The following is a 22,275-nucleotide window of genomic DNA, read 5'->3' as shown; positions in this document are numbered from 1 at the left end:
GGTACTGTTACCAAGTTGGCGAAAACCATTCACTTCACAAGAGGTGTAGTGGGGAATAAGAAGGAGAATGTGGCTCGTACTGCTGCGGATGGGACTCCGACGAAACATAGAGGAAGGGGTGCTTTAAAGAAGTCGTGAGGCCCTGTGTTTGAATTGTTTTGACTTTCATTTATAAATAATGCATTTTGTTATAGGTTCCTTAAATGTCCGGAGTATCAGGACTGCAACAAGAAGAGCTGCAACTTTTGATTTTCTGTCAAATTATCATTTTGATGTTTTATGTTTGCAGGAGTGTTGTTTGCTGGAGGAACCTATAAATGCTACCTGGGCCTTGGGTCCTGCAATTTGGTCAGGATCCCAGGAAAGAAACGGGGGGGTGGGAATATTATTTAAAAGTAATGATTTTGTTGTGAAGAAGGTAATTCACATAGTTCAGGGGAGGGTTTTATTAGTTAATTTTGAGTATAGAGGTGCCTCTTATAAAGTTATTAATGTCTATGCTCCGACTGGACGGAGAGAAAGAGCGGAGATGTTTGAGAAATTATATTTTTTCTTGGGGGGGAGGGAAAATTGTTTCCTTCTGGGAGACTTTAATTGTACAGTGAATGCAGGGGATAGGAGTAATGTTGGAGGGGGAGGTGATAGTGGGGTGGATAGTACTGGGAAACAATTAAATGAAATTGTGAGTTTATTTGAACTTAAGGATTGTTTTCGTGAAAAAAATGATGGTTCTTTTGGTTATACGTATTTTAGTAATACTGGAAATATATCGTCACGAATTGATTTTATTTTTTGTTCTAGGTCATTAACTGTTATGGACTTTAAAAGGAGGAGGATGCCGTTCACGGATCATGCGTGGATCGAATGTGTGGTTAAAAGTAACAGTACGTATGAATTTGGTAGGGGTGTATGGAAATTAAATGTGACATTGTTGGATGATGAATGTGTTCGGGAGCAATATAGGAGATTGTTTGGGATGTGGCAATCAAAGAAAGGGGAGTTTTTTAGTGTGATTGACTGGTGGGAATGGGTTAAAAGGGAAACAAAAAGGTTTTTTGTAAAAAAAGGGTGTGAAAGAGGAAGGAAGGAAATGGAGGAGTATGAGAGATGGCAAAAAAGATTGGAGTATTTGTATGAACTTAGACGGGTGGGTATGAATGTTGAAGGTGAGATTGAAGAAGCGCGTGATTATGTTAAAAGATGTTTGGAGGAAAAAGGTAAGAAAATTATTGCACAAGCTAGAGTGGAAGTAAGGGAAAAAGATGAGAAATGCACAAAGTTTTTCTTTAAAAAAGCTTTTAATAAAAAAACTGGAATGGTGAGTGTGTTGAGAGAGGATGGTGTAGAAGTGTTTGGTAAAAATGAGATTCTGGATGAAGTATGGAAGTTTTATACGGATTTGTTTACTGAGAAGAAGCGTGATTGTTCATTAGAGAGTGAATGTTTGGGGTATGTGGATAAACAGTTGGATGAGATTGATCAGAGTTTTTTGAGTGAGGACATAAGGAAGAGTGAAGTAGAGGATGCAATGAATGGTATGAAGAAGGGGAAAGTAGCAGGGAGTGATGGTTTGCCTGTAGAATTTTATTGTGTATTTTGGGATATGATTGGTGATTATGTATGGGAAGTTTGTAAGGAAGTTTTGGAGAGAGGTAGGTTGTCAAAAAGTATGAGTGAAAGTGTGACTGTTCTTTTGTTTAAGAAGGGGGAGAAAAAGAGTTTAAAAAATTGGAGGCCGATAGCGCTCTTAAATTGCGATTACAAGATTATATCTAAGATTATTGCTAATAGGTTGAGAAGTGTGATTGACTGTATGGTTGGTGAAGAACAAATGTGTGCAGTGCCTGACAGGAGGATTTCTGAATGTTTGCTGGGTTTGAGAGATGTGTTGTGGGACTGTAAGGATAGGAAACAAGGTGTGGCTGTGATTACGGTTGATTTTGAGAAGGCGTATGATAGAGTTGTGCATGATTTTATGTTCAAGATTTTGAGGAAAATGGGTGTACCGGAGAGAATGGTTGGATGGATTCAGTGTTTATACAGAGATATAGGGAGTAGAATCCAGGTGAATGGTTTTCTGAGCGAGAAGGTGAGGATTATGTCAGGAGTTCGTCAAGGGTGTCCATTGTCACCAATTTTATTTGTTTGTGTGATTGAACCGTTGTTGGGTATGTTTAGGCGGGACAAGGTAATGCGGGGTGTAGAAATCCCTGGCAGTAAGGGGAGAGATGTGCGTGTGATTGGTTATATGGATGATGTCACGGTTGTGTGTAAATGTATGGCTGCTGTTAAGCGGGCTAAGTTGCTGATTGAATGTTTTTGTATGATGAGTGGGTTTAAGTTGAATGTGGATAAAAGTGGTTGTAAGTTTTTTGATGAATGGAAGGAAAATGACTTGTGTGGATGGCCAGTGAGACAAGGTGGGGTGGAAGTTCTGGGGGTGATTTTTGACAATGATTTGTATGGGAAAGAGAGTTGGGGGAGAGTTTTAGAACGGGTGAAAAATAAAACAAATTTTTGGTCTTTAAGGACTTTATCGATTGATGGGAGAGTTTTGGTGATTAAATCTGTGATTATTCCAATTTTGTTGTATATTAATTATGTTTTTCCTCCGCCTGACAGATGTCTGGCGAGAATCATCCGAGTAATTTTTTTGTTCCTTTGGAACTCAAAGATGGAGAAATTGAAGCGAGAGAAAGTGGTGAAGAGAAGAGTGAATGGTGGAAAAGGTCTGATGAATATTGAATGTTTTCTGGCGGTGAAGTATGTAAGTTTTTGTATGTCGATCAGTAAGAAGGAAAGTGTGTATGGTTGTATGGTGAAGTATTTGGCTGGAAGGGTGTTACTGAGATATAAATTAATGGTAAGGGATTTGAGGGAGCCAACAAGTTTTGGTACTCCATGGTTTTATATGAGGATTGATAGGTGCATTAGGAGGAACCACTTAGAGAATGTGACAGTGAATGATTGGTGTGAGAGCAAGAAAGTGATGAAAGTTTTGGAGTCAAGAGAGATGGTTGAATGTGTGGCTGGTTTGACTGAGAATGAGAGTAAAGCAGTGTGGAAGAATGTGCAAAGTAAAGAGTTAGTAAACAGGCAAAAGGATCTTGCTTGGATGACTGTGCATAGGTGTTTACCTACGCGCGAGTTTCAACGGAGAAGAAGGTTGGTAAACAGTGAGAACTGCCCCAGGGCAGGATGTGGTAGGTGTGAGAATTATGTTCATTTACTGTGGGAGTGTGAGTATGCTAAGAATGTATGGAAAGGGATGGGTAAATTGATTAAAGGTATAACTGGGGTTGAATTATTGACGTTTAATATGATGATGTTTGGGTTGTGTGGTGTGAATAGAGAGAAAGCTAGGTTGTTGTGGTTGATTGTAAATTGCGTAAAAGAAGTGTTGTGGGATGTCAGGAATATCTTAGTTTTTAAGCAAAAGGACGTTGAAGTGTATGAGTGTTTGGGCATGATCCGTGGACGTTTATTTCTGTATGTGTTATGTGACCGAAAAAGACTTGGCAGTGATGCCGAAGGAGTCTGGAAATACAAAAAATGGCGGTCATGGCTTATTAATTGAATTTAATGTGTTTTTTTTCTTTTCTTATAAGAATGGGTTTTTTTTGTTTTTTTGGGGAGGATACAATGTATTTGTGTTTGTATTTTTGAATATTTCTCTTTTAAAATGATGGATGTGTCTTTGAATATTTTGTTTTTGTACTTTTCATGACAAATGTATGAAATGTAATCTGACTTTATTTTCAATAAAAATTAAAAAAAAAATCTGTTCTTATCAGTTTAATATCTGATACGTCCCCTATCTGGGGACCATATATTAAATGGATTTTTCGAACAGGGAGATGGAAATAGAGCTTGCTCTGTCCACTCCACGCATTGACCTGGTATTGCAGTATTTCCAGGACCGGTGCACCCTTCCCTTATGTGTTGACTAAAATCAGATTCCAAAAGTGCTATTTGTGTTTGCTATTGTTTTTGTCTTTCTGATGGGATCTCCCCTTTTAATCCCATTATTTCAACACCTGTTGGACAATGCATTTGTACAGTCATGTGTGATAATGAGCTCATTTATTAAATGCAATTAATTAATACATTGCCACCTCTTGTTGTGTGTGTGTGTGTGTGTGTGTGTGTGTGTGTGTGTGTGTGTGTGTGTGTGTGTGTGTGTCTTCTGTGTTTCTGTGTTTCCGGCATTTCACATTGGAACAGCTCATTCACCTTCCTTGTCTTCTCTCCGCCCTCCCTTTTAGGTAAGTTAAAGAGCTGCACCTGAGCCAGCCACTGATTGATGCAGCACCACAGTCAAATAGTGGAGTGGAGTGGAGTAGGGGAACAGCAAACAGCCATTAAAGCAGCCAGCCGCCTACCCGCCACAATGGACCTACCTGTGTACACTAGATGGATGTGATGGAATGTACTGTCGTCCCTACATTTCAAGAAGAAGTAAGAATTGCAGTTGCAACAAACCCTTGCTTGCCTACAAAGAGAGCAGCAATTTGGATTTGTTACTATGTTACCTGGAAGAATAACAAACTGTGCAAGGATGGAGGTTGTAGGAGCAAAGAGAAGTTGTCTGTAAAGTTGGTGGATGCCTATTTTCCATTTTGCAGTCCCTTGTCTCCCTCTTGTGGCCTCCTGGAGGCAAGTAGCTGTGCAAAAAAAAGACAGCCTGGCGGCCGGCTGTTGCAGTGTTGCCCTCTCAGGCAACACTGAGTGACTGACTGAGCCGCACCGTCTTATATAAAGTTCAGACGGAACTTTGCACGTGTCATAGTGGAGCCCTCAGGATTCCAGAGCCAGCTTTCTGACATCATAATGGGGCCTGCCTCAGAGATAAAAGCCTGGGCCCAGGCAGTGTTGGTCAGTGCTGCTCAGCAGGCAGCACCGGACTGGATTGGATTAAAGCTGATACAAGGTGTGAAGGAACAAGGGGTGGCTGTGGGCATGCACTTGCTGCCGCTGCCAGTGTTTATCTGCATGGCAGGAGGGCATTTGGGCGTTGCCAGGAAGGCGTTTTTATGTAGATTCCTCCTCCTCTTTCAGCACTGCATTGTGGTGCAAGCAAAAGAAGCAAATCCTGTCTGGCTTCCTCTCCGGCCTTTATTCACCTCCCTCCCGCTTAGTAGCTGTAAATGTGTGTGAGCCTGCAGGGCCCCATGGAATTGCCTAGGAGTAGGCTGAATCAATCGCTGCAAGGGGTGAACAGCAGTATTAGGCAGGCTCGGTCAACGGCCGGCCCATTCGGGTTATCGCTTCTCGGCCTTTTGGCTCAGATCAGGTTTATTGCCTGGTCTGGGCCGGGGGTTCGGCCTTTCGTGGAGTCCTTTCCGACGTTTTTTGGGAGCGATCACCGTGCCGTTGGGCATTCCAGATCAAGATGGCAGCTGTGCGTAACACTATCCGTTTCGTGGTGAATGAGCAGAGGAGAGACGAAGTTGATACTGGACATATCATTGAGAACATCCTTCTGGACCTGGCTGGAGTTAAGTTGGTAGAGGTATTCTGTATCCAAGCTTTCAGCAATATTTCTACATATGATGTATCTTTTTTTGAGGCCGCCTACTGTTTAAATGTGTTTCAGTTGCTCAAGGAAAAACACATGCATGAGGCTTTGACATCCATTGAAGTGCAACCTCTTTTTTCTGCAGTGGAAAAATGCATAACAATCCATATGTATAACCCATTTTTGGATAGAAGGCTGGTCAGGGCTTTTTTAGCTCATTACTGTACCCATGTTAGAGGAGGTGTGGAGCAGAAGAATCTATGGGGAGTCTTTAATGGTGATATCAAGTACTGGGTCAGGCTGAAACCTGACTCCAGCTGTATTGGAGGAGTGATGAATCCTCCTGCTAATTTTTCTATTGGTGGTAATAAGGGATATCTTTATTACCAAGATATGCCATGCTTTTGTAGATCATGTTTTGCCTACGGGCATACCAAAGATGCATGTAAAGGCAAAGTTTGCAGAAATTGCAAGGAAACAGGACATGAGGCTAGTGCGTGTATTTCCCCATCCAGGTGTGATATTTGTGGTTTGCCTGGTCATACATGTAGAAAATGTCCAAAGGTGTTTCCCTTTTTAGGGCAAGAGAGAAGAACATGGGGCAGACAGGTGAGAACAACAAGTTCCCTTGCTACCACTTCTGATGTAATTCCAGAGCCAGCTGGCAGTGTTTCTGTGGCTGCTTCTCAGGACCCTGGGAAAGCTGGATTAGGAGAGGTTCTAACTTCACATATTAACAGCATGGAGTTGGGTGTGGTCCCTCCTGCAGAGCCGATTGTTGAGGAAACGCCTGTTGTTATGCCTATGGAAGGTGAAGACACAGCGCCACCTATTGGATGTGCTTCCCCTGGAAATGGTGCAAGTATGCAAATTTTGTCCTTTTCTAGCCCAGAGTCAAAAATGGACGACTCAGCTAAAGTGGAGTGGTCAATATCGGAGGAGGATGAGAAGGAGGCCAGGATGCCTAGTGCCACTAGTGCGGAAATCTTCCATAAAGTGGTCTCAAAAAGGGGCAAGTCTGGAAAGGCAGTGAAAAGACTGAAGATAGGTTTATTGGAAGATTCTGCCCATTCAAACCCTTTTTCATTGCTGGACAGTGACTCTAGTTCTAGCCCTAAGTCATCTGAGGTGGCCTCAGAAGTACCCAGCTCTCCTGGGGAAGGTTTCCTCAGTGAAGTTAATGTGGCAAATCTGGAAAGAGCGATGTATTTCCCTGGGACGTGATATGTTCTGGTTATTTCATGGCTTTACATTGCACTAACCATACTATGCCCGCATGTCTTTGAGATTAAAGATTGTCTCTCAAAATGTACGGGTGTTCTCCTCTGCTCACAAGCGTGCTGCAGTCCTGGACTTTTTGGCCTCTAAGGGCAGTGATATTGTTTGCGTACAAGAATGTGGTTTGTCAAAAATGCCTAGTAAAGAAGAATGGAAGTTTGGGGAAGCAATTTGGTCTTTTTCTTCCACAAATAGGAATGATGGAATTGGTATCCTCTTTAAAAATAATGAGTTTGTCATCAAACAGACTCAAATTATTCAGGAAGGAAGATGTGTCTGCGTGTTACTATCCTATAAGGGGTGGCAGTTTAGGCTAATTAATATCTATGGCCATGCTGTGAAAACTGATAGGTTGGCACTTTTTGATACTTTAAAATTTTTTCTACATGGTAAAGTTCCTGTAATTATTGTTGGTGACATTAACTGTATCCTGGAGAAGCAGGCCCGAGCTGGATCCACAGAGTCTAATGTGGACGCTACCGGAGTTTTGTGGAATAAAATTTTGCAGGACTTTGCTTTGCAGGACGCTGTCACCAGGAAACCAGGTCCATTTACCTATCATGCCGATGACGGAAGAACGGATTCTCGTCTGGACTTTTTCTTTTTTTCTACTTCAGCAATGAAATGTGTCGATTATGCGCAGGAGAGAGTGTGGTTTTCAGATCACGAGTGTTTGTTGGGGGTTTTTGTTATAAATAATTTCTTTTATGGTAGAGGGGTATGGAAGATGAATGTTAGTTTTCTGAGTGATGAAAGGGTAAAAACTAGGTTTGGGAAAAAATATGGGTTTTGGGTTAGGAAGAAAAGTTCTTTCTCTAATGTGTGTGAATGGTGGGTATGGGTGAAAAAAAAGATTGGTGGGTTTTTTAGACAGATAGGGTATAGAAGAGCAAGAAGGAAAAGATTAGAATATTCACGCTTTAATATGCGGATGACGTTCCTTCAACAATGTAAAAATTTGGGTATGGATGTAAGACACGATTTGGAAAAAACAAAAAAAGATATTAAGGAGTGGTTCCGAGAGAAAGGGAAAGAAATAATATTTAGGTCTAAGGTGGAGGTTAGAGAAAATCACGAGAAATGCACTAGATTTTTCTTTAAAAAAATGTGTGGTGGAAAAAGTGGAATGAATGTGTTATTGGATAAGGATGATAAAGAGGTGTTTGGTAAGGATGTGATTGATGTGGTGTCTGATTTTTATAAACAACTGTATGATGTGAAGAAGTGTGATTTGGGTGATGATGATGAGTTTTTGGATATTGTGTGTAATTTTGTTCCTGAAAGTGAATGTTTGCCTTTGCTTGGTGAGATTATGGATGGTGAAGTAAAGGATGTGGTGGGAAATATGGCTAAAAATAAGTCTCCAGGGATCGATGGAATACCAGCTGATTTCTATGGGAAATATTGGGATATAATTGGGAAGGATGTTATTGATGTTATGAGAGTGTTGTTTTCTGGGACGAATATGTGTGATGTGATGAAGAAGGGTATGGTAGTTCTGTTGCATAAAAAAGGAGATAAGAGACGGTTAGAAAACTGGCGACCAATTACTTTGTTGAATACGGATTATAAAATTTTTGCCAAGCTGATTGCGAATCGTATGAGAGATGTGATTGGGTGTGTAATTGATGAGGATCAGGTATGTGCGGTACCGAAAAGGAAATTGCATGAGAATGTGGCGTTGGTGCGGGACATGCTTGAGGATTGTAAGGCTCGGAATAAGAAGGTGATTGTGTGTGCGTTAGATTTTGAGAAAGCGTTTGATCGTGTGGCGCATGTGTTTTTGTTTAAAGTGTTAGAGAGAATGGGTTTTCCGGTTCAGTTTGTGAGTTTGTTGAAAAATTTATATGCGAATGCAAAGAGTTGTGTGCAGGTGAATGGGTTTTTTTCAGAATCATTTAGTATTATGTCTGGTGTGCGACAGGGTTGTCCGTTGTCTCCCATCCTATTTATTTGTGCGATTGAACCATTGTTGCAAATGATTAGAAATGATAAGGTTGTGAAAGGTTTGGTGGTGCCAGGGTGTGATGGAAAGCGTGTGAAAGCTTTGGGATATATGGATGATATTTGTGTATTGTGTGATTCAGTGTATGATATGTCCAGAGTGAAGTTGATTGTAAATATGTTTTGTATTGCGTCTGCTTTTAAAATAAATTGGGGTAAGAGCAAATTTAAAATTTTTTTCAGCAATGAGCGGGTGAGTGATTCTGATATGGAACAGGTGAATGGTGTGAAAATTTTGGGTATTGTGTTTGATGATGAGCTGAAAGGGAAAGAAAGTTGGGATCAGTTGGGTGGTAGGATTGTGCGAAAGTTGGAAATGTGGAGAATGAGGGATCTTTCTTTTTCGGGGAAGGTTTTAATAGTCAAAAGCATTATTCTTCCTATGATTTTATATGTTGCTCTGGTTTTTCCTCCTGCTGTTGCTATGTTAAAAAAAGTGAATAGAGTTTTGTTCCTTTTTTTATGGGGGAGCGGGATTGAGAAGGCAAGGAGAGAAATTCTAATGAAAAGTAGACGTAATGGAGGCCTTGATTTCCCAAATTTGGAGATTTTCATTGGAATTAATTGTGTACGTTTTTTTGTAGAGCTTTTATTTAAGGAAACCAAGGCTTCCAGAATGTCTAAGTATCTAGCTGGAACGGTGATTCAGCGTCTAAGGTGGGAAAAACGTAATTTATGTAAACCAATTGCTTTTCAGTGCACAGGGTGGTATTTGTATGTTGAAAAATTTATTAAAAAGTTCCAGCTAGAGGATGTAAGAATGGAGAGATTTTTGAGTGAAAAGAATGTTGTGAGAAGTATGTGTATGAATAATGTGATGTGTTCTGTAAATGGTTTGAATTCGATGGAGTCTAGGTCTGTGTGGAAGAAGATTGTTACGTATGATGTGTCAAATAAGCAGAAAGATTTGTTATGGATGTCGGTACATGGAGTGTTGCCTGTAAGGAGTGTTCAGAAAAGAAGAGGTTTGGTTGCTTCTGAAAGGTGTCCGAGAGAAGGTTGTGGGGATGATGAGGATGTGAGTCATGTGTTTTGGTCGTGTAAGCATGCAAAGGATGTTTGGAAAAAGTTGAGTGGGTTGTGTGAAGAATTGACTGGTTTGAAGGTTTTGACGTATGAAATTGTCTTGTTTGGTTTGTGTAGTTTGGGTAGCGAAAAGGATAGAGTGTTGTGGATTTTCTTGACTTGTGTGAAAGAGGTATTGTGGAATACACGGAATTTGAATGTGTATAAAAGAGACGTTTTTGAGATTGAGGATGTGGTTAGTATGGTATTGGCTAAGTTGTATTTTTATTATAAATGGGATCTAGAAAAAGGTATGGATGCGGAAGGGATATGGCGAATGTTAAAATGGAGGTATTTAGTTTGAGGAATTTTGTTTGACTTATCTTGTATTTGATGGAAAAATAAAATAATGAACCAGAGTGATGAGATTTTTTGAAAAATAGAGAGGTGGTTTGAACAACTACAGTTCTCGGTTTTATTCAAAAAACCTGAATGGTTTAATAAAAAAAAAAAAAAAAAAAAAAAATCTGTTCTTATCAGTTTAATATCTGATACGTCCCCTATCTGGGGACCATATATTAAATGGATTTTTCGAACAGGGAGATGGAAATAGAGCTTGCTCTGTCCACTCCACGCATTGACCTGGTATTGCAGTATTTCCAGGACCGGTGCACCCTTCCCTTATGTGTTGACTAAAATCAGATTCCAAAAGTGCTATTTGTGTTTGCTATTGTTTTTGTCTTTCTGATGGGATCTCCCCTTTTAATCCCATTATTTCAACACCTGTTGGACAATGCATTTGTACAGTCATGTGTGATAATGAGCTCATTTATTAAATGCAATTAATTAATACATTGCCACCTCTTGTTGTGTGTGTGTGTGTGTGTGTGTGTGTGTGTGTGTGTGTGTGTGTGTGTGTCTTCTGTGTTTCTGTGTTTCCGGCATTTCACATTGGAACAGCTCATTCACCTTCCTTGTCTTCTCTCCGCCCTCCCTTTTAGGTAAGTTAAAGAGCTGCACCTGAGCCAGCCACTGATTGATGCAGCACCACAGTCAAATAGTGGAGTGGAGTGGAGTAGGGGAACAGCAAACAGCCATTAAAGCAGCCAGCCGCCTACCCGCCACAATGGACCTACCTGTGTACACTAGATGGATGTGATGGAATGTACTGTCGTCCCTACATTTCAAGAAGAAGTAAGAATTGCAGTTGCAACAAACCCTTGCTTGCCTACAAAGAGAGCAGCAATTTGGATTTGTTACTATGTTACCTGGAAGAATAACAAACTGTGCAAGGATGGAGGTTGTAGGAGCAAAGAGAAGTTGTCTGTAAAGTTGGTGGATGCCTATTTTCCATTTTGCAGTCCCTTGTCTCCCTCTTGTGGCCTCCTGGAGGCAAGTAGCTGTGCAAAAAAAAGACAGCCTGGCGGCCGGCTGTTGCAGTGTTGCCCTCTCAGGCAACACTGAGTGACTGACTGAGCCGCACCGTCTTATATAAAGTTCAGACGGAACTTTGCACGTGTCATAGTGGAGCCCTCAGGATTCCAGAGCCAGCTTTCTGACATCATAATGGGGCCTGCCTCAGAGATAAAAGCCTGGGCCCAGGCAGTGTTGGTCAGTGCTGCTCAGCAGGCAGCACCGGACTGGATTGGATTAAAGCTGATACAAGGTGTGAAGGAACAAGGGGTGGCTGTGGGCATGCACTTGCTGCCGCTGCCAGTGTTTATCTGCATGGCAGGAGGGCATTTGGGCGTTGCCAGGAAGGCGTTTTTATGTAGATTCCTCCTCCTCTTTCAGCACTGCATTGTGGTGCAAGCAAAAGAAGCAAATCCTGTCTGGCTTCCTCTCCGGCCTTTATTCACCTCCCTCCCGCTTAGTAGCTGTAAATGTGTGTGAGCCTGCAGGGCCCCATGGAATTGCCTAGGAGTAGGCTGAATCAATCGCTGCAAGGGGTGAACAGCAGTATTAGGCAGGCTCGGTCAACGGCCGGCCCATTCGGGTTATCGCTTCTCGGCCTTTTGGCTAAGATCAAGTGTAGTATCTGTTCTTATCAGTTTAATATCTGATACGTCCCCTATCTGGGGACCATATATTAAATGGATTTTTCGAACAGGGAGATGGAAATAGAGCTTGCTCTGTCCACTCCACGCATTGACCTGGTATTGCAGTATTTCCAGGACCGGTGCACCCTTCCCTTATGTGTTGACTAAAATCAGATTCCAAAAGTGCTATTTGTGTTTGCTATTGTTTTTGTCTTTCTGATGGGATCTCCCCTTTTAATCCCATTATTTCAACACCTGTTGGACAATGCATTTGTACAGTCATGTGTGATAATGAGCTCATTTATTAAATGCAATTAATTAATACATTGCCACCTCTTGTTGTGTGTGTGTGTGTGTGTGTGTGTGTGTGTGTGTGTGTGTGTGTGTGTGTCTTCTGTGTTTCTGTGTTTCCGGCATTTCACATTGGAACAGCTCATTCACCTTCCTTGTCTTCTCTCCGCCCTCCCTTTTAGGTAAGTTAAAGAGCTGCACCTGAGCCAGCCACTGATTGATGCAGCACCACAGTCAAATAGTGGAGTGGAGTGGAGTAGGGGAACAGCAAACAGCCATTAAAGCAGCCAGCCGCCTACCCGCCACAATGGACCTACCTGTGTACACTAGATGGATGTGATGGAATGTACTGTCGTCCCTACATTTCAAGAAGAAGTAAGAATTGCAGTTGCAACAAACCCTTGCTTGCCTACAAAGAGAGCAGCAATTTGGATTTGTTACTATGTTACCTGGAAGAATAACAAACTGTGCAAGGATGGAGGTTGTAGGAGCAAAGAGAAGTTGTCTGTAAAGTTGGTGGATGCCTATTTTCCATTTTGCAGTCCCTTGTCTCCCTCTTGTGGCCTCCTGGAGGCAAGTAGCTGTGCAAAAAAAAGACAGCCTGGCGGCCGGCTGTTGCAGTGTTGCCCTCTCAGGCAACACTGAGTGACTGACTGAGCCGCACCGTCTTATATAAAGTTCAGACGGAACTTTGCACGTGTCATAGTGGAGCCCTCAGGATTCCAGAGCCAGCTTTCTGACATCATAATGGGGCCTGCCTCAGAGATAAAAGCCTGGGCCCAGGCAGTGTTGGTCAGTGCTGCTCAGCAGGCAGCACCGGACTGGATTGGATTAAAGCTGATACAAGGTGTGAAGGAACAAGGGGTGGCTGTGGGCATGCACTTGCTGCCGCTGCCAGTGTTTATCTGCATGGCAGGAGGGCATTTGGGCGTTGCCAGGAAGGCGTTTTTATGTAGATTCCTCCTCCTCTTTCAGCACTGCATTGTGGTGCAAGCAAAAGAAGCAAATCCTGTCTGGCTTCCTCTCCGGCCTTTATTCACCTCCCTCCCGCTTAGTAGCTGTAAATGTGTGTGAGCCTGCAGGGCCCCATGGAATTGCCTAGGAGTAGGCTGAATCAATCGCTGCAAGGGGTGAACAGCAGTATTAGGCAGGCTCGGTCAACGGCCGGCCCATTCGGGTTATCGCTTCTCGGCCTTTTGGCTAAGATCAAGTGTAGTACCTGCTCAAGCTGAGGTTAGTAATCATCCCTGCCGGTGGTACGTGGGCCATCGTAGGGGGATGACAGAACGCCGAGGTGAGGGCAGGGAACCACAACGGTCATCGCTCTGGTGTACGCATTTGGTTTAAAGGTACCATTTGTAGGTGACCAGGCGACCGCCGGATCGAGGTCAGGAGGTCGGGTAGTTTGAAAGCCCGAGTTGCTATGTGCCCCAGGGCTGGTGACCCTGGGGTGCCCTAACTCACTGGGGGTGGGATCCCACTGAGTGAAGGCACACTTGCACGCACTCTTCTTTCACACTTTTAAGCACACACCTTTATTCTCCCGGCCTTCTGGCTGGGAGATGAGGAATTTTTATATACCTGGCGGATGTCCAGGCTGTATCACAGCGCACATCCACTTATTTAATTTTGTTTTTCACTGTGTGTTTGTCACGTTTGTCACAAGGATTTTGGGATGCGGTGCCCTTTTGGGACCCTCCTGAGGTCTAGGGGGAAAATGTGTGGCCTTCTGGTTCCTTTTTCCCCTGCAACCCGGCCTCCCTTCTTCGGAGGGGAGGTGCAACTAGGATGCAGGCTCCTAGGTGGACACTGGGGTGGCAGCCCAGGTAGAAGCCTAGGAGTGTGTTTGGGTCTCCCTAAGCTTCGGCGAGGGGGGACCATCGATCCTTGATCCTCTAGGCCTATGGTTTGGAGGGTCAGGGAATGGTTATGCGGGGCCTCTCTCTTTTAAGAGAAGGGCTGCGATAGACCGCATCCTTGTGCACTTTTTGTGTGGCACCTCTGCACTTTTTATGCACTTGGGTGATAGAAAGCACGACTCGGGCTTTCAATAAAAAAAAAAAAAAAAAAAAAAATCTGTTCTTATCAGTTTAATATCTGATACGTCCCCTATCTGGGGACCATATATTAAATGGATTTTTCGAACAGGGAGATGGAAATAGAGCTTGCTCTGTCCACTCCACGCATTGACCTGGTATTGCAGTATTTCCAGGACCGGTGCACCCTTCCCTTATGTGTTGACTAAAATCAGATTCCAAAAGTGCTATTTGTGTTTGCTATTGTTTTTGTCTTTCTGATGGGATCTCCCCTTTTAATCCCATTATTTCAACACCTGTTGGACAATGCATTTGTACAGTCATGTGTGATAATGAGCTCATTTATTAAATGCAATTAATTAATACATTGCCACCTCTTGTTGTGTGTGTGTGTGTGTGTGTGTGTGTGTGTGTGTGTGTGTGTGTGTGTGTGTGTCTTCTGTGTTTCTGTGTTTCCGGCATTTCACATTGGAACAGCTCATTCACCTTCCTTGTCTTCTCTCCGCCCTCCCTTTTAGGTAAGTTAAAGAGCTGCACCTGAGCCAGCCACTGATTGATGCAGCACCACAGTCAAATAGTGGAGTGGAGTGGAGTAGGGGAACAGCAAACAGCCATTAAAGCAGCCAGCCGCCTACCCGCCACAATGGACCTACCTGTGTACACTAGATGGATGTGATGGAATGTACTGTCGTCCCTACATTTCAAGAAGAAGTAAGAATTGCAGTTGCAACAAACCCTTGCTTGCCTACAAAGAGAGCAGCAATTTGGATTTGTTACTATGTTACCTGGAAGAATAACAAACTGTGCAAGGATGGAGGTTGTAGGAGCAAAGAGAAGTTGTCTGTAAAGTTGGTGGATGCCTATTTTCCATTTTGCAGTCCCTTGTCTCCCTCTTGTGGCCTCCTGGAGGCAAGTAGCTGTGCAAAAAAAAGACAGCCTGGCGGCCGGCTGTTGCAGTGTTGCCCTCTCAGGCAACACTGAGTGACTGACTGAGCCGCACCGTCTTATATAAAGTTCAGACGGAACTTTGCACGTGTCATAGTGGAGCCCTCAGGATTCCAGAGCCAGCTTTCTGACATCATAATGGGGCCTGCCTCAGAGATAAAAGCCTGGGCCCAGGCAGTGTTGGTCAGTGCTGCTCAGCAGGCAGCACCGGACTGGATTGGATTAAAGCTGATACAAGGTGTGAAGGAACAAGGGGTGGCTGTGGGCATGCACTTGCTGCCGCTGCCAGTGTTTATCTGCATGGCAGGAGGGCATTTGGGCGTTGCCAGGAAGGCGTTTTTATGTAGATTCCTCCTCCTCTTTCAGCACTGCATTGTGGTGCAAGCAAAAGAAGCAAATCCTGTCTGGCTTCCTCTCCGGCCTTTATTCACCTCCCTCCCGCTTAGTAGCTGTAAATGTGTGTGAGCCTGCAGGGCCCCATGGAATTGCCTAGGAGTAGGCTGAATCAATCGCTGCAAGGGGTGAACAGCAGTATTAGGCAGGCTCGGTCAACGGCCGGCCCATTCGGGTTATCGCTTCTCGGCCTTTTGGCTAAGATCAAGTGTAGTATCTGTTCTTATCAGTTTAATATCTGATACGTCCCCTATCTGGGGACCATATATTAAATGGATTTTTCGAACAGGGAGATGGAAATAGAGCTTGCTCTGTCCACTCCACGCATTGACCTGGTATTGCAGTATTTCCAGGACCGGTGCACCCTTCCCTTATGTGTTGACTAAAATCAGATTCCAAAAGTGCTATTTGTGTTTGCTATTGTTTTTGTCTTTCTGATGGGATCTCCCCTTTTAATCCCATTATTTCAACACCTGTTGGACAATGCATTTGTACAGTCATGTGTGATAATGAGCTCATTTATTAAATGCAATTAATTAATACATTGCCACCTCTTGTTGTGTGTGTGTGTGTGTGTGTGTGTGTGTGTGTGTGTGTGTGTGTGTGTGTGTGTGTGTGTCTTCTGTGTTTCTGTGTTTCCGGCATTTCACATTGGAACAGCTCATTCACCTTCCTTGTCTTCTCTCCGCCCTCCCTTTTAGGTAAGTTAAAGAGCTGCACCTGAGCCAGCCACTGATTGATGCAGCACCACAGTCAAATAGTGGAGTGGAGTGGAGTAGGGGAACAGCAAACAGCCATTAAAGCAGCCAGCCGCCTACCCGCCACAATGGACCTACCTGTGTACACTAGATGGATGTGATGGAATGTACTGTCGTCCCTACATTTCAAGAAGAAGTAAGAATTGCAGTTGCAACAAACCCTTGCTTGCCTACAAAGAGAGCAGCAATTTGGATTTGTTACTATGTTACCTGGAAGAATAACAAACTGTGCAAGGATGGAGGTTGTAGGAGCAAAGAGAAGTTGTCTGTAAAGTTGGTGGATGCCTATTTTCCATTTTGCAGTCCCTTGTCTCCCTCTTGTGGCCTCCTGGAGGCAAGTAGCTGTGCAAAAAAAAGACAGCCTGGCGGCCGGCTGTTGCAGTGTTGCCCTCTCAGGCAACACTGAGTGACTGACTGAGCCGCACCGTCTTATATAAAGTTCAGACGGAACTTTGCACGTGTCATAGTGGAGCCCTCAGGATTCCAGAGCCAGCTTTCTGACATCATAATGGGGCCTGCCTCAGAGATAAAAGCCTGGGCCCAGGCAGTGTTGGTCAGTGCTGCTCAGCAGGCAGCACCGGACTGGATTGGATTAAAGCTGATACAAGGTGTGAAGGAACAAGGGGTGGCTGTGGGCATGCACTTGCTGCCGCTGCCAGTGTTTATCTGCATGGCAGGAGGGCATTTGGGCGTTGCCAGGAAGGCGTTTTTATGTAGATTCCTCCTCCTCTTTCAGCACTGCATTGTGGTGCAAGCAAAAGAAGCAAATCCTGTCTGGCTTCCTCTCCGGCCTTTATTCACCTCCCTCCCGCTTAGTAGCTGTAAATGTGTGTGAGCCTGCAGGGCCCCATGGAATTGCCTAGGAGTAGGCTGAATCAATCGCTGCAAGGGGTGAACAGCAGTATTAGGCAGGCTCGGTCAACGGCCGGCCCATTCGGGTTATCGCTTCTCGGCCTTTTGGCTAAGATCAAGTGTAGTACCTGCTCAAGCTGAGGTTAGTAATCATCCCTGCCGGTGGTACGTGGGCCATCGTAGGGGGATGACAGAACGCCGAGGTGAGGGCAGGGAACCACAACGGTCATCGCTCTGGTGTACGCATTTGGTTTAAAGGTACCATTTGTAGGTGACCAGGCGACCGCCGGATCGAGGTCAGGAGGTCGGGTAGTTTGAAAGCCCGAGTTGCTATGTGCCCCAGGGCTGGTGACCCTGGGGTGCCCTAACTCACTGGGGGTGGGATCCCACTGAGTGAAGGCACACTTGCACGCACTCTTCTTTCACACTTTTAAGCACACACCTTTATTCTCCCGGCCTTCTGGCTGGGAGATGAGGAATTTTTATATACCTGGCGGATGTCCAGGCTGTATCACAGCGCACATCCACTTATTTAATTTTGTTTTTCACTGTGTGTTTGTCACGTTTGTCACAAGGATTTTGGGATGCGGTGCCCTTTTGGGACCCTCCTGAGGTCTAGGGGGAAAATGTGTGGCCTTCTGGTTCCTTTTTCCCCTGCAACCCGGCCTCCCTTCTTCGGAGGGGAGGTGCAACTAGGATGCAGGCTCCTAGGTGGACACTGGGGTGGCAGCCCAGGTAGAAGCCTAGGAGTGTGTTTGGGTCTCCCTAAGCTTCGGCGAGGGGGGACCATCGATCCTTGATCCTCTAGGCCTAAGGTTTGGAGGGTCAGGGAATGGTTATGCGGGGCCTCTCTCTTTTAAGAGAAGGGCTGCGATAGACCGCATCCTTGTGCACTTTTTGTGTGGCACCTCTGCACTTTTTATGCACTTGGGTGATAGAAAGCACGGCTCGGGCTTTCAATAAAAAAAAAAAAAATCTGTTCTTATCAGTTTAATATCTGATACGTCCCCTATCTGGGGACCATATATTAAATGGATTTTTCGAACAGGGAGATGGAAATAGAGCTTGCTCTGTCCACTCCACGCATTGACCTGGTATTGCAGTATTTCCAGGACCGGTGCACCCTTCCCTTATGTGTTGACTAAAATCAGATTCCAAAAGTGCTATTTGTGTTTGCTATTGTTTTTGTCTTTCTGATGGGATCTCCCCTTTTAATCCCATTATTTCAACACCTGTTGGACAATGCATTTGTACAGTCATGTGTGATAATGAGCTCATTTATTAAATGCAATTAATTAATACATTGCCACCTCTTGTTGTGTGTGTGTGTGTGTGTGTGTGTGTGTGTGTGTGTGTGTGTGTGTCTTCTGTGTTTCTGTGTTTCCGGCATTTCACATTGGAACAGCTCATTCACCTTCCTTGTCTTCTCTCCGCCCTCCCTTTTAGGTAAGTTAAAGAGCTGCACCTGAGCCAGCCACTGATTGATGCAGCACCACAGTCAAATAGTGGAGTGGAGTGGAGTAGGGGAACAGCAAACAGCCATTAAAGCAGCCAGCCGCCTACCCGCCACAATGGACCTACCTGTGTACACTAGATGGATGTGATGGAATGTACTGTCGTCCCTACATTTCAAGAAGAAGTAAGAATTGCAGTTGCAACAAACCCTTGCTTGCCTACAAAGAGAGCAGCAATTTGGATTTGTTACTATGTTACCTGGAAGAATAACAAACTGTGCAAGGATGGAGGTTGTAGGAGCAAAGAGAAGTTGTCTGTAAAGTTGGTGGATGCCTATTTTCCATTTTGCAGTCCCTTGTCTCCCTCTTGTGGCCTCCTGGAGGCAAGTAGCTGTGCAAAAAAAAGACAGCCTGGCGGCCGGCTGTTGCAGTGTTGCCCTCTCAGGCAACACTGAGTGACTGACTGAGCCGCACCGTCTTATATAAAGTTCAGACGGAACTTTGCACGTGTCATAGTGGAGCCCTCAGGATTCCAGAGCCAGCTTTCTGACATCATAATGGGGCCTGCCTCAGAGATAAAAGCCTGGGCCCAGGCAGTGTTGGTCAGTGCTGCTCAGCAGGCAGCACCGGACTGGATTGGATTAAAGCTGATACAAGGTGTGAAGGAACAAGGGGTGGCTGTGGGCATGCACTTGCTGCCGCTGCCAGTGTTTATCTGCATGGCAGGAGGGCATTTGGGCGTTGCCAGGAAGGCGTTTTTATGTAGATTCCTCCTCCTCTTTCAGCACTGCATTGTGGTGCAAGCAAAAGAAGCAAATCCTGTCTGGCTTCCTCTCCGGCCTTTATTCACCTCCCTCCCGCTTAGTAGCTGTAAATGTGTGTGAGCCTGCAGGGCCCCATGGAATTGCCTAGGAGTAGGCTGAATCAATCGCTGCAAGGGGTGAACAGCAGTATTAGGCAGGCTCGGTCAACGGCCGGCCCATTCGGGTTATCGCTTCTCGGCCTTTTGGCTAAGATCAAGTGTAGTATCTGTTCTTATCAGTTTAATATCTGATACGTCCCCTATCTGGGGACCATATATTAAATGGATTTTTCGAACAGGGAGATGGAAATAGAGCTTGCTCTGTCCACTCCACGCATTGACCTGGTATTGCAGTATTTCCAGGACCGGTGCACCCTTCCCTTATGTGTTGACTAAAATCAGATTCCAAAAGTGCTATTTGTGTTTGCTATTGTTTTTGTCTTTCTGATGGGATCTCCCCTTTTAATCCCATTATTTCAACACCTGTTGGACAATGCATTTGTACAGTCATGTGTGATAATGAGCTCATTTATTAAATGCAATTAATTAATACATTGCCACCTCTTGTTGTGTGTGTGTGTGTGTGTGTGTGTGTGTGTGTGTGTGTGTGTGTCTTCTGTGTTTCTGTGTTTCCGGCATTTCACATTGGAACAGCTCATTCACCTTCCTTGTCTTCTCTCCGCCCTCCCTTTTAGGTAAGTTAAAGAGCTGCACCTGAGCCAGCCACTGATTGATGCAGCACCACAGTCAAATAGTGGAGTGGAGTGGAGTAGGGGAACAGCAAACAGCCATTAAAGCAGCCAGCCGCCTACCCGCCACAATGGACCTACCTGTGTACACTAGATGGATGTGATGGAATGTACTGTCGTCCCTACATTTCAAGAAGAAGTAAGAATTGCAGTTGCAACAAACCCTTGCTTGCCTACAAAGAGAGCAGCAATTTGGATTTGTTACTATGTTACCTGGAAGAATAACAAACTGTGCAAGGATGGAGGTTGTAGGAGCAAAGAGAAGTTGTCTGTAAAGTTGGTGGATGCCTATTTTCCATTTTGCAGTCCCTTGTCTCCCTCTTGTGGCCTCCTGGAGGCAAGTAGCTGTGCAAAAAAAAGACAGCCTGGCGGCCGGCTGTTGCAGTGTTGCCCTCTCAGGCAACACTGAGTGACTGACTGAGCCGCACCGTCTTATATAAAGTTCAGACGGAACTTTGCACGTGTCATAGTGGAGCCCTCAGGATTCCAGAGCCAGCTTTCTGACATCATAATGGGGCCTGCCTCAGAGATAAAAGCCTGGGCCCAGGCAGTGTTGGTCAGTGCTGCTCAGCAGGCAGCACCGGACTGGATTGGATTAAAGCTGATACAAGGTGTGAAGGAACAAGGGGTGGCTGTGGGCATGCACTTGCTGCCGCTGCCAGTGTTTATCTGCATGGCAGGAGGGCATTTGGGCGTTGCCAGGAAGGCGTTTTTATGTAGATTCCTCCTCCTCTTTCAGCACTGCATTGTGGTGCAAGCAAAAGAAGCAAATCCTGTCTGGCTTCCTCTCCGGCCTTTATTCACCTCCCTCCCGCTTAGTAGCTGTAAATGTGTGTGAGCCTGCAGGGCCCCATGGAATTGCCTAGGAGTAGGCTGAATCAATCGCTGCAAGGGGTGAACAGCAGTATTAGGCAGGCTCGGTCAACGGCCGGCCCATTCGGGTTATCGCTTCTCGGCCTTTTGGCTAAGATCAAGTGTAGTACCTGCTCAAGCTGAGGTTAGTAATCATCCCTGCCGGTGGTACGTGGGCCATCGTAGGGGGATGACAGAACGCCGAGGTGAGGGCAGGGAACCACAACGGTCATCGCTCTGGTGTACGCATTTGGTTTAAAGGTACCATTTGTAGGTGACCGGGCGACCGCCGGATCGAGGTCAGGAGGTCGGGTAGTTTGAAAGCCCGAGTTGCTATGTGCCCCAGGGCTGGTGACCCTGGGGTGCCCTAACTCACTGGGGGTGGGATCCCACTGAGTGAAGGCACACTTGCACGCACTCTTCTTTCACACTTCTAAGCACACACCTTTTTTCTCCCGGCCTTCTGGCTGGGAGATGAGGAATTTTTATATACCTGGCGGATGTCCAGGCTGTATCACAGCGCACATCCACTTATTTAATTTTGTTTTTCACTGTGTGTTTGTCACGTTTGTCACAAGGATTTTGGGATGCGGTGCCCTTTTGGGACCCTCCTGAGGTCTAGGGGGAAAATGTGTGGCCTTCTGGTTCCTTTTTCCCCTGCAACCCGGCCTCCCTTCTTCGGAGGGGAGGTGCAACTAGGATGCAGGCTCCTAGGTGGACACTGGGGTGGCAGCCCAGGTAGAAGCCTAGGAGTGTGTTTGGGTCTCCCTAAGCTTCGGCGAGGGGGGACCATCGATCCTTGATCCTCTAGGCCTAAGGTTTGGAGGGTCAGGGAATGGTTATGCGGGGCCTCTCTCTTTTAAGAGAAGGGCTGCGATAGACCGCATCCTTGTGCACTTTTTGTGTGGCACCTCTGCACTTTTTATGCACTTGGGTGATAGAAAGCACGACTCGGGCTTTTAATAAAAAAAAAAAAAATCTGTTCTTATCAGTTTAATATCTGATACGTCCCCTATCTGGGGACCATATATTAAATGGATTTTTCGAACAGGGAGATGGAAATAGAGCTTGCTCTGTCCACTCCACGCATTGACCTGGTATTGCAGTATTTCCAGGACCGGTGCACCCTTCCCTTATGTGTTGACTAAAATCAGATTCCAAAAGTGCTATTTGTGTTTGCTATTGTTTTTGTCTTTCTGATGGGATCTCCCCTTTTAATCCCATTATTTCAACACCTGTTGGACAATGCATTTGTACAGTCATGTGTGATAATGAGCTCATTTATTAAATGCAATTAAT

The 22,275-nt window shown here is 44.9% G+C and overlaps 5 non-coding genes and 6 pseudogenes across 5 annotated transcripts; all 11 read left to right on the top strand.

The window, feature by feature from the left end:
- The first annotated feature begins 3,744 nt into the window (after positions 1 to 3,744).
- On the top strand, positions 3,745 to 3,933 carry LOC142653730 (U2 spliceosomal RNA). Its single transcript, XR_012848647.1, has one exon. It is a non-coding gene; the product is annotated as a U2 spliceosomal RNA (small nuclear RNA).
- A 6,340-nt stretch (positions 3,934 to 10,273) lies between these two features.
- On the top strand, positions 10,274 to 10,484 carry LOC142654154 (U2 spliceosomal RNA; annotated as a pseudogene).
- Positions 10,485 to 11,804: 1,320 nt separating this feature from the next.
- On the top strand, positions 11,805 to 11,995 carry LOC142653576 (U2 spliceosomal RNA). The gene has a single exon (XR_012848504.1). It is a non-coding gene; the product is annotated as a U2 spliceosomal RNA (small nuclear RNA).
- A 1,320-nt stretch (positions 11,996 to 13,315) lies between these two features.
- Positions 13,316 to 13,385, top strand: LOC142654731 (U2 spliceosomal RNA; annotated as a pseudogene).
- Positions 13,386 to 14,173: 788 nt separating this feature from the next.
- On the top strand, positions 14,174 to 14,363 carry LOC142654313 (U2 spliceosomal RNA). The gene has a single exon (XR_012848993.1). It is a non-coding gene; the product is annotated as a U2 spliceosomal RNA (small nuclear RNA).
- Positions 14,364 to 15,687: 1,324 nt separating this feature from the next.
- On the top strand, positions 15,688 to 15,878 carry LOC142653574 (U2 spliceosomal RNA). Its single transcript, XR_012848502.1, has one exon. It is a non-coding gene; the product is annotated as a U2 spliceosomal RNA (small nuclear RNA).
- A 1,330-nt stretch (positions 15,879 to 17,208) lies between these two features.
- Positions 17,209 to 17,278, top strand: LOC142654730 (U2 spliceosomal RNA; annotated as a pseudogene).
- A 788-nt stretch (positions 17,279 to 18,066) lies between these two features.
- On the top strand, positions 18,067 to 18,247 carry LOC142654246 (U2 spliceosomal RNA; annotated as a pseudogene).
- A 1,316-nt stretch (positions 18,248 to 19,563) lies between these two features.
- LOC142653573 (U2 spliceosomal RNA) lies at positions 19,564 to 19,754 on the top strand. Its single transcript, XR_012848501.1, has one exon. It is a non-coding gene; the product is annotated as a U2 spliceosomal RNA (small nuclear RNA).
- Positions 19,755 to 21,068: 1,314 nt separating this feature from the next.
- LOC142654728 (U2 spliceosomal RNA) lies at positions 21,069 to 21,138 on the top strand (annotated as a pseudogene).
- Positions 21,139 to 21,928: 790 nt separating this feature from the next.
- Positions 21,929 to 22,107, top strand: LOC142654061 (U2 spliceosomal RNA; annotated as a pseudogene).
- Positions 22,108 to 22,275: the final 168 nt, after the last annotated feature.

Source organism: Rhinoderma darwinii, chromosome 5 (genome assembly GCF_050947455.1).
Source record: "Rhinoderma darwinii isolate aRhiDar2 chromosome 5, aRhiDar2.hap1, whole genome shotgun sequence".
Lineage (NCBI taxonomy): Eukaryota > Metazoa > Chordata > Amphibia > Anura > Rhinodermatidae > Rhinoderma > Rhinoderma darwinii.
This window is presented reverse-complemented; position numbering and strand designations above follow the sequence as displayed.